This window comes from Staurois parvus, unplaced genomic scaffold, assembly GCF_062004578.1.
Source record: "Staurois parvus isolate SC_StPar_1 unplaced genomic scaffold, SC_StPar_1.0 ptg000029l, whole genome shotgun sequence".
Lineage (NCBI taxonomy): Eukaryota > Metazoa > Chordata > Amphibia > Anura > Ranidae > Staurois > Staurois parvus.
In genome coordinates, this window is record NW_028317825.1 from 10,988,753 (window position 1) to 11,001,653 (window position 12,901).

Consider the following 12,901-nt stretch of genomic DNA (forward strand, 5'->3'; position numbering starts at 1 on the left):
TCTATGACATGTACTGTATGTCATCTTGTACAGAGATTTATCTAGATTTATCAAAGAAGTCCAGCTGACCTTAACTGATTTCCCTAATCTAATACAATCGCCCTGATTTGGGTTTACCCAGATGTTCAGCCCGGAGTGTTTAGCCCTCAGCAGAGACTTCTTACTTGCCTGCCAACAGTATTTCTTCTTAAGGTTCACTGAGCCATGCATGTGCAGCACAGTGTACATTCTCAGCATGCCGTGGGCTCTGGGATAAATTAACTCCTGTGCATATGTCTGGGAGTTATGTCATCTCTGACTAGCCAACTAAGTTGGTTGAAGGTGGAAGAAGACCATTTGCAGGGAGTGAGCTTGCAAACATCTCATCTCTTGGGGGGGAGGTGATTTTTGGAGACTTTATTCCTCATTAAAAGTAGAAGTATGGCCAAAAGATTAAATTACACAGTTATCTGGGCTGCCTATGTCTGCGAGACTGTTTTTCTAAGTACCTTTCGGAACATATAGTATGTAACAGTATGTACCTGTTGATCCTACCAGCAGAACCTTTGGATAGGCACTACACTCTTATCATAGCTGCTTGGATGTTGGCACTGCTATTGGCATTATCAGTGAATAGCTCCACCTAGCTTCACACACACAGACCTTACAGCTGCCCATACATGCATCGAAATTCAGCTGGTTCAGCAGGGACTGATGGAATTTCAATCCATGTCCATACAATCGCCCTTTCAGATTTTTGCTGCTTGGTCAGTTTAGTGTATTCTGATGGCAGGGAAGTCGTCAGAATACAAAGACTCAGCAAGGACAATTCCCTCATCCACCTTGAATTTGTGGATGGAAATATTGGGTCAATTTTTTTCATTCGACTTGTTGGTTGAACAAAAAAAAATGAGCCACCTATGGGTTACTTAACTTGTTCCCAACCACGCTATAGCCGAAGGACGGCTACAGTGCGGTCTTGTAATTCTGGGATGACGTCAATGGACGTCATTTCGAGAACGTGCTCCCCGCGCGCTCCCTGGGACGCGCACCTGGGAGTGCCTGTGATCCAAAGGACACAGAATCACAGATTGCGGTATAGGGCCAATCACCGTGGCCCTGTACCATGTGATTAGCGTGTCTAATGATACGTGATCACTATGTGTAAACACTGCAGGTCATCTGGGGGTTGACAGCTCTCCTTCTTTAACACAGAGACGAGTCTGAAGGAAGGAGACGTCTGTGAGATCTCAGTGAGTGATTTACTGTTCAGCCCAGTGTCACACAGTGCCCAGTGTCACACAGTGCCCACACTGTCACACAGTGACCATCACTGTTGCCTTATCAGTGCCAACTATCAGTGTTCCCTCATCAGTGCCAACTATCAGCGCTGTTTATCAGTGCCAACTATGAGTGTTCCCTCATCCGTGCCAACTATCAGTGCTGTTTATCAGTGCCAACTATCAGTGTTCCCTCATCAGTGTCAACTGTCAGTGCTATTTATCAGTGCCAACTATCAGTGCTGCCTCATCAGTGCCAACTATCAGTGCCATTTATCAGGGTTCCCTCATCAGTGCCAACTATCAATGCTGTTTATCAGTGCCAACTATCAGTGTTCCCTCATCAGTGCCAACTGTCAGTGCTGTTTATCAGTGCCAACTATCAGTGGCAACTATCAGAGCTCCCTCATCAGTGCTGCTTATCAGTGCCAATTATCAGTGCTGCCTCATCAGTGCTGCTTATCAGGGCCAACTATCAGTGCTCCCTTATCAATGCTGCTTATCAGTGCCAACTATAAGTGCTGCCTCATCAGTGGAGCCCATCAGTGCTACCTAATCAGTGCAGGACTTTCTCATCAGTGCCCATTAGTGCCACTTATTAGTGCTGAATGTTCAGTGGAGCCTCTTCAGCACCCATCAGTGCATATCAGTATAGCTGAACAGTGCCGCCCCATCTTTGCTGCCCCAACTGTGCAGCTTCATCCGTGCCCATAAGTGCAGCCTGATTAGTGCCCATTAGCACTCATCTGTACAGCCACATCAGCACCCATCTGTGCAGCCGCATCACAAACCACCACATCAGTGTAGCTGACCAGTGCCGCCCCATCAGTGCAGCCGCATCAGCACCCATCTCTGCAGCCACATCACCAACCACCACATCAGTGTAGCTGACCAGTGCCGTCCCATCTTTGCAGCTGCATCAGCACCCATCTGTGCAGCTGCATCACCAACCATCTGTGCAGCCGCATTAGCGCCCATCTGTGCAGCCACATCACCAACCATCACATCAGTGTAGCTGATCAGTGCCGCCCCATCAGTGCAGCCGCATCTCACCGAGTGTGCCGATCACAGCAGTGTGTCACCTACAGCCCACAGTAACCAGTATGGCTAAAAAATAATTTACCTGTGAGAAGGCATATCAAATTCTATCTCTGACCGACGAGAGCAGCTGGGAGCTCCCTGTGTCAGATTCTGATTACGAGCCAGTTCCAAGTAGTGAAACTGTAACGGAATCAGAGGAGGAAGAAAGTTTGCCCACAAATGAAGGCGTTCTGGTGAAGAGCAGGCTACCACCAGTAGTGCAGTGGCATCCACTAGTAGTGCAGTGGCATCCACCTCTAGCTCAGTGGCATCCACCAGGAATGGAGTACCTCAGCAAGAAAGGCCAGGGATTAGTGGGGTGTCATGTCAGCCCCAAAGGTTTAGAGCTCATGCCAGTCTACCAGATGCCCTTGAAAACCCTCTATGGCTTCCTCCTGAATCAGGAGCAGCTAATATTCCCCTTTTTACCGGTCAGCCTGGAGCCCAGACCAACACAGAAAATTTTGCATCTATAGATTAGTTCAATTTATTTTTCATGGATTAATTATTATGTTTGATTGTGGACCAGTGTAACCTCTATGCCCAACAATTTATAGCCAAAAATCCAACTTCCAGTTATTCCTGTCCCTATGAATGGAAACCGGTAACAGTGGAGAAGTTCAACATCTTTTTGGGCCTCATGTTAAATATGGAACTGACAAAAAAAAATTAAGTCTACTCGTATTGGTCAACCCACCCACTACACCACATGCCCATTTACTCGTCAGTTATGCGAAGAACACGATATCTGATGATCATGCAGTTCCTTCACTTTATTGATAACACCCAGTGCCCCCCACGAATTGACCCTGCATATGATAAGCTGTATAAAATTCAGCCCCTTCTCAATTTTTTTTCAGAAAAATGTGCCCAATTATATTTCTCAGACAAAAACATCTGTGTAGATGAATCACTTGTTCACTTTACTGGGAGGCTGAGCTTCAAGAAGTTCATCCCCAGCAAAAGGGCCCGATATGGGGTGAAACTGTACAAGTTGTGTGAGAGAGCCACGGGGTACGTGTATTCATTCCGTGTGTATGAAGGAAAGGACACCCAGCTGCATCCCCCTCAATGCCCAGATTATATTGGAACCAGTGGGAAAATCGTTTGGGATCTTGTATTTCCCCTCTTCAATAAAGGTTACCATCTGTATATGGATAACTATTATACAAGATTGCTCATTTTCTGCAATCTCTACCCAAATCAAACACTGGCTTCTGGCACTGTGAGATCTAGTAGGAAGGGCTTCCCACAAAGGCTGGTGAATACAAGATTGAAAAGAGGGGAGTCGGTGTGTTTGGGGAATGAGGAAGTATTGGCTATGAAGTGGAGGAACTAACGTGATGTATATTTACTTTCCTCAATTCACAATGACACCTTTGTGCAAATCTACAGAAGGAATGGCCCAGTCCAGAAGCCCAAATGCGTACGTGTACAATATGTTCATGGGGGAGTTGATCTTAATGACCAGATGATCCAGCCCTACCTTGCAACAAGAAAATCCCAATATTGGTACAAAAAAATTCTCAATTTATCTTTTCAATTTGGCTGTTTATAATTCTTATGTAATTTACCGCAAGTCCACTGAAAGACCCGAAACCTTTCTGAAATACCAGGAGGATATTCTCATTGCCCTTTTGTAGCCAGAAGGCCCACCAGAAAGCATTCGCTCAGATGCTGTGAGCAGACTCCATGAACACCATTTTCCTGATAAATTGCCTCCCAGAGAAACAGGCCAAAAACATCAAAAAAGATGTCGGGCGTGCTCCAGAGCGGGAGTTAGACGAGACACCATTTATTATTGTCCTCAGTGTCCTTCCCAATCAGGCGTCTGCATAGGGGAATGTTTCAGACGTTACTATACTTGTCTGCAATATTAGAAAATTCCTGCCTATTCCCATCTGACCATTTGCCTTCACACTCATCATGCCACTGCCTGCTCCTGAACTGACCCTGGCCTGTTATTTGACCGTGCCTCTGCCTGCTGCCTAAACTGACCATACATCTGCCTGCACCTGAACTGACCCTGGCCTGTTATTTGACCGTGCCTCTGCCTGCCGCCTAAACTGACCATACATCTGCCTGCACCTGAACTGACCCTGGCCTGTTATTTGACCGTGCCTCTGCCTGCCGCCTAAACTGACCATACATCTGCCTGCACCTGAACTGACCCTGGCCTGTTATTTGACCGTGCCTCTGCCTGCCGCCTAAACTGACCATACATCTGCCTGCACCTGAACTGACCCTGGCTTGTTATTTGACCGTGCCTCTGCCTGCCGCCTAAACTGACCATACATCTGCCTGCTCCTGAACTGACCCTGGCCTGTTATTTGACCGTGCCTCTGCCGCCGCCTAAACTGACCATACATCTGCCTGCACCTGAAGTGACCCTGGCCTGTTATTTGACCGTGCCTCTGCCTGCCGCCTAAACTGACCATACATCTGCCTGCTCCTGAACTGACCCTGGCCTGTTATTTGACCGTGCCTCTGCCGCCGCCTAAACTGACCATACATCTGCCTGCACCTGAAGTGACCCTGGCCTGTTATTTGACCGTGCCTCTGCCTGCCGCCTAAACTGACCATACATCTGCCTGCTCCTGAACTGACCCTGGCCTGTTATTTGACCGTGCCTCTGCCTGCCGCCTAAACTGACCATACATCTGCCTGCTCCTGAACTGACCCTGGCCTGTTATTTGACCGTGCCTCTGCCTGCCGCCTAAACTGACCATACATCTGCCTGCACCTGAAGTGACCCTGGCCTGTTATTTGACCATGCCTCTGCCTGCCGCCTAAACTGACCATACATCTGCCTGCTCCTGAACTGACCCTGTCCTGTTATGTGACCACGTCTCTGCCTGCCGCCTAAACTGACCATACATCTGCCTGCTCCTGAACTGACCCTGGCCTGTTATTTGACCACGCCTCTGCCTGCCGCCTAAACTGACCATACATCTGCCTGCTTTGGAACTGACCCTGGCCAGTTTATTGACGATGCCTCTGCTTGCCGCCTAAACTATCAACCATGATTCTGCCTTCCACCTGAATTGACCTCGGCCTGGTAATTATAATTGACCACTCTTTTGCCTGCCACTTGGACTGATCTTTTGCCCTGCTACTGTAGTAGTGGGATTCAACATAGCACAGGGGTCTCACATATGTGAGGGTCTCCAGAGAAGTTTTTCTGAGCGGAGAAAAATAAGTGGTTTTCTCCGGGTTATGTCATTCTCGGGTTAGTTTCTGCAGAGCGGAGGCTTCAAAGAGATTTGGGTACGAAGAAGACTCTACCCCTGTGCCCAGGTCCTACCTTACCAAGGCCTTAAGGCTCATGTTTCTGCCAGCTGCTAACTAACCCTGGCCTGCTAATTGATCATGCCTCTGCATGAACTGACCACACCTCTGCCTGCTACCTGTACTGACTATGGACCATGTACCTGCCTACTGCCAGTACCAATACTGTGGGTGTGCTAGATGCTGCCTGGACAATTAATTTGGCTGTTGCTGACCACATACCTGCCTGCTGCTTGGACCAATTCTTTGGCTGTTGTTAGCCACACATCTGCCTTCTGCCTGGACCAATGCTTTGGCTGTACTGTCAATATCTCTGCCTGCTGACTATGGAAAGTATTCTTGCCTGCTGCCTGGACAACTGCAGTAAAACCACAGGTAACCTTGTGTTTATCCTTTGCTCAGCTGAATGTGGTCATTTTGTGGGTCCTGGTGCTCCAAGGCCTTCAAAAATGTGATAGGCAGTCAGGAAATTAGAAGATGGGTGGAGACTAAACAAAAATAATCTAAAAAACCTTCTGCACTGCTATAGGTATAGATAGGACTATTGAAAAAAGCTGCAAACACCTAGACCTAGACACCACTAGCATAAGGAAACAAAACAAATAAAATGGTGATGTGCTAATATCAGTAGTACTAAGGGCACAATAATTTGAAGAGTGGGGAGACAAAAAAAAAATAACCCCAAAACAGAGGTTATAAGTATAAAGGCCTGAATCCAGACCTAATTAGGTGCAATATGAACTGTGACAACAACAACGTGAGTAATAATCAGCAAGTGAACATAAATAATAAATAAAAATGTAAAGGCCTGAACCCAGACCAAACTAAGTGCAATATAGATTGTGATGAAATACGTGAACAATAGTTACCAAGTGAACATAAATAATGTATTCAACATAAAAGGACTGACACGTCCTAAATAAAAGTGCACAAAAAACACCATGCAAAGAAAACTGTGCCAAAATCAAATGGCAAAAAATATGTGCAAAACTAATCATACAAGGTGCACAAAACTATAAATGCATGAAACTATAAAATGCATCATAAATAATGTAAAGGCCTGAAACCAGAGCAAATTAAGTGCAATATGAATTGTGATGAAAACAACATGCACAATAATCAACAAGTGGACAAAAATGATGTATTCAACATAATAGGACTAACACATCCTAAATAAAAGGGCACAAAAAGCACCTTGCAAAGAAAGCTGTGACAATCAAAAAGCAAAAAATATATGTGCAAAACTAATCATACAAGGTGCATGAAACTAAAAATGCACCTTATAATCAGGATTGATGCCAGTGAAAAACACACAGTGGAAATAAACGTGCGTCAATAACCACAAAAACGAATTAAAGCAACTGTGTCCGCAGTCTCTGGTCAACTCCTGTACTATGTCTGCAGTCTCTGGTCATCTCCTGTACTATGTCTGCAGTCTCTAATCATCTCTTGAACTGTGTCCGTAGTCTCTGGTCATCTCCTGTACTGTGTCCGCAGTCTCTGGTCATCTCCTGTACTGTGTCCGCAATCTCTGGTCATCTCCTGTACTGTGCCCGCAGTCTCTGGTCATCTCCTGTACTGTGCCCGCAGTCTCTGGTCATCTCCTGTACTGTGTCCGTAGTCTCTGGTCATCTCCTGTACTGTGTCCGCAGTCTCTGGTCATCTCCTGTACTGTGTCCGCAGTCTCTGGTCATCTCCTGTTCTGTGTCCGCAGTCTCTGGTCATCTCCTGTACTATGTCCGCAGTCTCTGGTCATCTCCTGTACTGTGTCCGCAGTCTCTGGTCCATCTCCTGTACTGTGTCCGCAGTCTCTGGTCATCCCCTGTACTGTGTCCGCAGTCTCTGGTCATCTCCTGTACTATGTCCGCAGTCTCTGGTCATCTCCTGTACTGTGTCCGCAGTCTCTGCTCATCTCCTGTACTGTGTCCTCAGTCTATGGTCATCTCCTGTACTGTTTCCGCAGTCTCTGGTCATCTCCTGTACTGTCCGCAGTCTCTGGTCATCTCCTGTACTATGTCCGCAGTCTCTGGTCATCTCCTGTACTGTGTCCGCAGTCTCTGGTCTTCTCCTGTACTATGTCCGCAGTCTCTGGTCATCTCCTGTACTGTGTCTGCAGTCTCTGGTCATTTCCTGTACTATGTTTGCAGTCCATTGGTTCAGAATATTTTTTTCTTGTTTTCCTCCTCCAAAACCTAGGTGCATCGTATGATCAGGTGCGTCCTATGGAGCGAAAAATACGGTAAGTCTACTTTTTATCTTGCTGCTCAATGTTCTGTAACATTTTGTTTTGTTGACATTGTTGCAAATATTGTTAAGGGTTTCCGATCTGTATTTAACTTATTTCCCCCACGTATTTGCATGGCAAACACATGACATCCTTTGATGTCATGCAACAGAATTTCACAACTTTCTACTATGCTTTGAAATTATAAGTACAAAGTGTTTAATTTACTAATTTTCAAACACTCCACTGTCAAGGACCCTATCCTATCCTCGTGCTCCCTTCCATCTGTCCTCTTCAGCTAACGGCTCCACCTGCTAGCTGGCCTCTTATTCACTGGTACCCTCATAATCATAACACTCCTTGTGGTGACCCCATCTTGCTTCCTGGCTGAGGACCCCAATGCATGTCTGCACCAAATATACAAACCAAGCATAGGCAGACACTCAAATCAATATATAAGCAGAAAAGGAAAGGTGCACATGGGTGGGGCAATGCATTAGACATGTAAAAAAATTTTGCATGAGATACAGATCTTAACAAAAATCAATCAATAAATAAAAAACTGTTTTTAACATTTTAATTTAAAAACATAGGTTTTCGTTGCATCCATTTGCAAATATATGAGAGACCATACTGCCATGCCAAGACATCTCTGCAAAGTTTCTAACTCTAAACTATATGACTACCCAAACTTAGAGCAGGTCCCCTTTAAAAAACATTTAGAGCAGCCAGGCTTACCTTGGAGCTAGCACACAAGGACAGAAAGCCACAAGCTGGTAATACTATCTAGGGCTAAGCCATGGGTAGGTCAGACAGTAAGAAGATCACTTTGAACTATGCAATATAGTTTGCCAGTCTGATCAACAATGCTTTTAAAGTATGAAAAGTATTAAATATTTAAGTTGCTCTCGATCAAATCCCATTAAATAATATGTCTTTCAGCCCTTAGGCTTAATGCACACTTGGTGTTTAGTCCATGTATGTCAAGTCCCATTTTTTTGGTGCACCTGGGAGGCAAGGTCCATCCCTACTGCTAGCAACATGTCAAAATCTATGACAGGCCTAAATACTTGGTGGCTTGTATACAGCATTAAACCATGTGCTACAGTGCCCAGCCTTGCCTAGACTGTCATAGGTTTTGGCTGCTGCTGACTGGGATAGAAGCTGCACCTGTGCCTTTTGGACAAAAGAAATTGCCAGGATTTCACACAAAGGACTAAACATCCAGTGTGCATGTAGCCTTAATTATCCATGCATCTGATATCCTTACAGTTTTCCCTCCCAGGAAAGTGCCACAAATACCTGTTTAACCACTTGCCTACCGGGCACTTATACCCCCTTCCTTACCAGGCCAATTTTCAGCTTTCAGCGCTGTGGCACTTTGAATGATAATTGCGTGGTCATGCAACATTGTACCCATATGAAATTTTTATCATATTTTTCTCACAAATAGAGCTTTCTTTTGGTGGTATTTACTTGCCGCTGGGGGTTTTATTTTTTGCGCTATAAACAAAAAATAAAAGCAAAAAATGTGAAAAAAAAAGTTTCTTTGTTTCTATTATAAAATTTTGCAAACAGGTAATTTTTCTCCTTTACTGATGTGCGTTGATGAGGCTGCACTGATAGGCAGCACTGATGGGCACTGATAGGCAGCACTGAAGGGCACTGATAGGCAGCACTGAAGGGCACTGATAGGCAGCACTGATAGGCGTCACTGACTGGCGGCACTGCTGGGCACTGACTGGCGCAACTGCTGGGCACTGACTGGCAGCACTGCTGGGCTGCACTGATGGGCACAGGTGGGTGGCACTGATGGGCACAGGTGGGTGGCACTGATGGGCAGAGGTGGGTGGCACTGATGGGCACAGGTGGGTGGCACTGATGGGCAGAGTTGGGTGACACAGGTGGGTGGCACTGATGGGCACAGGTGGGTGGCACAGGTGGATGGCACTGATGGGCACAGGTGGGTGGCACCGCTGGGCACTGGTGGGTGGCAACGCTAGGCACTTGTGGGTGGCACTGCTGGGCACAGGTGGGTGGAACTGGTGGGTGGCACTGCTGGGCACCGATCATCAGGGCACTGATCATCAGTACCCTGATGATCGGTGCCGATCCCTGCTCTGACAACTGCCGGTTCTCGGCAGTACTTTCCCCACGTTCTGACAGCGTGAGGAAAGTGCAGCCGAGAACCGGCAATTGCATTTCTCTGTGATCAGCGTGTCATTGGACACGGCTGATCACGTGGTAAAAAGCTGCTGTGATTGACCTTTTACCACATCACGTGATCAGCTGTGATGGAGCTGTCACAGAGATCGCCGGGTGCGTGCCCCGGGGGGGCGCACAGGAGAGCGCATTCTGGGAGGACATCATATGAAGCCCTCCCAGAACTGGCCGGCCGCAGTGTAGCCGTCATTCGGCTATCTGCGGTAGGCAACTGGTTAACTTGCCAGTGAAGTCCATGTAATGCAGCTTCCTGTGATGGTGTGGAAACAATGCTGCACTGCTCCTGAATTCATAGCATTGTAGCTATTCTCAAGGAAGTTGTGCCTGATTGCACTACAGTGGGATGATTTTCTTTTTTTGGGGAGGGGCATGGCTATCAGCATTGTCAGTACTGATTCACAATCATGTAGCTTGACAATCAGCACCTGGCCACACCTTGTCCTGCTCACTGCTTTCTAGATTGAGAGCACCTTTTGTGGTAGTGAAACAGAGATTCATGTGAGTGATCCGTAAGGCCTGGATTATATTAAAAGCACTTTATGACCTTTTTTGGGGGATCATTCTCAGAAGGTGAGGGTGTGCCCAAAGAGCAAATCAGGGTGGAGGCTTCTTCTTTGAACAAGTTTCGGGGGGTAAAAAATTGTGGTGGATTTTTGGATCTGTACCATTACACACGGTGCCTATATTTTTTGCACTTTGTGATAATGCATTTGGATAAAGCGTTTTGAACTTACACTTTATTTTTGGAAGCAGTTACTGTGTGGACTAAATGTCTTTATATGTGTAGTGCTACCCTTGGCTAGGGCCACTGATTTAATGTCCCAGGTTCTATTCCTGCTATTTCAGCAGCCAGGCAAACATTTTCACACTGTTTTGAAATTTTATTGCAGTATTAATTTGGATCGGGGAGCTGTGAAATACTCCACATTACTAACTGGAACAATGAGGACACTCTTTCTTGTAGTAGTTGAACTATAGGCAAAACGTTTTTTTTTTTTTCATTTTGAATAGAGCAAGGGAGGGATATAACCTGTGTCAGATTTTTTTTACTATCTGTGTCCCATTGCCAAGATTTCCCTTCACTTCCTGTCCCATAGCCAAACGGGAAGTGAGAGATAACCCCTACAAATTAGGGGAATCCCTGGGGAATCCCCAGGTCATCAGAACTAGTGTCTCCATTGGAAGCTTTACCCTCTATTACTTTTCTCAGGACAACCCAAAATCTGTGATTTTCTTTTACTTTCACTTTCAATCATAATGGTAAACTGGACAAATAGAGAGGATATATCTCCCTAATTGGGGCACAGACAGCAATAAAAACTGATAAGTGTTCTAATCCCTCTGCACTCTATTCAAAACTAAAAAAAAGGTTTTGCCTTTAGTTATACTTTAAGTTGTGGGACATTAAGTTTACATCTCTGGAGCACAAATAACAATGATCCAGGCCAGGCAAGCTTTGTACTTTTTGCACTGGGGGTGATAAAAGCACACAGTCACTGAAACTTCTTTCTCTCTCTGGGTCAGTGCTCACAGTGTCCTTCCAGGATAGAATGCAACTCTAAATCCAGCAGAAAGGCCCCCCCTGTGAACTTCCAAGGCAGGTCTTCAGTGGTGCCACTTTTTGGTCCCTGAAAGGGTTTGTGGCTGAGCAGGCCCTCTCAGCTAAGGCTGGACCTTCAGCAATACAGCCAGTAACGTAGGCAGTCCTCCCTGGCTGGGAACTTCTCCTGAACAAGAATCCTGCTCTCAAAGGCTCTAAAGTATTTATCCACACCCCAACCACCTTCTGAGCAACACCTCCCCAGGGAATGGCTGGAGTTACATAAATATTCAGACTGCTCATCTGACTCTCTCACCCTCTATGTTCTAGAAAGCTCCAGAAAAACAGGGGGAGCAGTCAAACTTGTGGTCTGCAGAGCCCAGAGCAGCCCAAAACAAACACATGTAGCTCAGCTGATTACAGGAGAGCAAAACTAAATTTGTCTAACCAAAAAAACCTAGCAGCCTAACTAGGAGGGTGCTATGTATGATTTTGCCATACACTTGAGTATGTTTGTATGAGATGGAATAGTGCAGCATGTCGTCACATAATGTTGGTGGTGATTAATTAACAATTTGCGAGCAGCTGAGTTTAGAGTCTTTTGTGCACAAAATTGTTTTTACAAATACTTGCAACTGTACTAAACTACTAGCATTTTCAAGTGCTTTTTTCCACATATAGTATACATTTTTGAGACACTTCCTGGCAGATGCCAACACACAGTAACAGTATGTTTAGCAAGTCTGCTGTATCCGTATGCCGGAATCTACAACGTACTCTGGCAGAAGTGTCCTTTATGCTTGATTTCCGCTATTTGAGGCTTTGAATGGACAATTTCAAAGATATCATGTGACTGACAAAGGTGCAGTGTTTCTACACAGCCCGTTTGTATTCTACAAACTGTATACATGAGTATTTCTACCTTCTATGGTGGCATAAGCAGGGCCGGCGTTAGACTATTTTGCACCCTAGGCAAGACCAGATACTTGCGCCCCCCCCAATAAATAAATAAAATATCTTTTAAAAACAGTAGAAAATATTAAATCATCAAAACATGAAACTTTTAAATTTCTTTTAATTTGTAAAAATAAGTGCCATAAGATGCCACCAGCACCAAAATCAAAAGACAAAATCAGTGTCACAGACGGAATGTATCTGGGGATGGCAGTGGCAGATTGACAGTTGCAATGAGTGGAAGATGATGGATCCACACTCTGACACATCCCCGGCTGGGATTCCCCAGGCAATGGGGGGAGATAAAAGGCTGTGACAGCAAGCAGCTGAACT